Source organism: Pygoscelis adeliae, unplaced genomic scaffold, assembly GCF_000699105.1.
Source record: "Pygoscelis adeliae isolate BGI_AS28 unplaced genomic scaffold, ASM69910v1 Scaffold239, whole genome shotgun sequence".
NCBI lineage: Eukaryota > Metazoa > Chordata > Aves > Sphenisciformes > Spheniscidae > Pygoscelis > Pygoscelis adeliae.
In genome coordinates, this window is record NW_008825537.1 from 319,254 (window position 1) to 320,797 (window position 1,544).

Genomic DNA, 1,544 nt, shown 5'->3' on the forward strand with positions numbered 1-1,544 from the left:
CTCAAGGCAGGGCTTCCAGGTTTGAGGCAGAAGACGAGCTGCAGTGGTCGGGCAGAGATGCTGAGGTCCCGAATGCCCCAGTTCCCGGCGAAGGGACAGCAGGATAGACCCAGCGCTCACGGCAGGAGCTGGCACGGGTGCTTGCATCTCCGGTACCCCGGGAGCATGGGCTGTGTCAGAGGCATCCCTCCCTGGCAGCGCAGGCAGGGGCTGCAGCCAGCCCTGCTGCCAGCATGGTGCTGCCAGAGACCAGTGCTCACCTGTGGCACTGAGCTGCCACAGCCACTGTGTGTGGCAAGAGCTGCTGGACTCAGACCAGAAACGGGCAGAGAACAAACAGTCACAGGGCCAGCAGAAAACAAGGTTTCCAGGGCCTCCAAAACAGGCTCTGGACCCTCACTCAGCACCCAGGGGCGTGGAGCTGGGATGGGTGCCTTTCTTCGCCTGCCTTCCCCTCATCCAGGGCTCTCTATGGATCGGGGCAGCAGGGGATGCCAGGAGGGGACAGCTCTCCGGGCTCCAGAGCCGCCTCCCCAGGCAGCGTGGCAGGGAACTGGGCAAGGGCTGGGCAGGATGGACAGGGGTCCCTCGTGCTGGGCTGGAGGCTGCTGGAGGCGTGCGGTGCCTGGCAAGGCCTGAGCATGGCACCACCAGCAAGCGATGCCTGGCTGGGGACACTGGCAGGGCTGGGGACGCTGGCTGGGCTGGGGGCGCTGGCAGGGCTAGGGACACGGCTGGCGAAGCTGGCAGTGTGCTACCACCTGCTGGAAGCTGGGAAGGAGAGAGCCCCACAAGGGGAAGGGGCTGGCGCCAGGACCCCGGGATCCTGGGGCACGTGTTGAGCCCCCGCCACAGCCCCTCTGGGACAGGAGTGCTGCACACATCTCTTCTCCAGCTGGTTAGTTATTTCCATGAAACTTGCTGGAGCCAATGTCAGAGACTCTTACCCCTCTGTCCAGGAAAACTGAACTGGGCAGTGTTCGTTGTCAGCACGTTTGGAGACAGACAGAGGGATGGTTGGTCAGCGAGATCCCCAAGGCCCTGGGAGAGCAAGGAGGCCATGTCCCTCTGCAGTTGCTCTTCTGTGGCTTCCAAACCTTCCCAAAACACCTCGGCCTCCCCTCCATCACACGGTCTGAAGAAGCAGTGCTGAGAGGCAAGTTGCTCTCCCTTTCAGCCTGACGTTAACTCTGGAGCCTACAGACTGCTACTCTAAACACACTAGCAGCTGCCAGCGGTTTCAGCACATGTGCCGCTATCTATCTGCTTCACTTCACCATCGCCCAGCCCCAGCCTCCTGCGGGCCCCTCCTCCCTCGCTCTCCTCTCGCCCCTAGCCCAGTGAGGACCAGTCCAGAGCAGAGCCGCACTGGGGGTGCAGAGCACACAGAAAGAAATCCAGTTTCAGATGGGAGCACTCCCTGGTGCTCTGACTGCATTATTAACATCCATACTTAATAAAGGCCTCATATTTGTTTTGTTTTTTGCTTCAAGACCACTGCTGCGCAGCTCCCAGCTGGCCTCCCCCCGTGGGTTCCTGCCCTC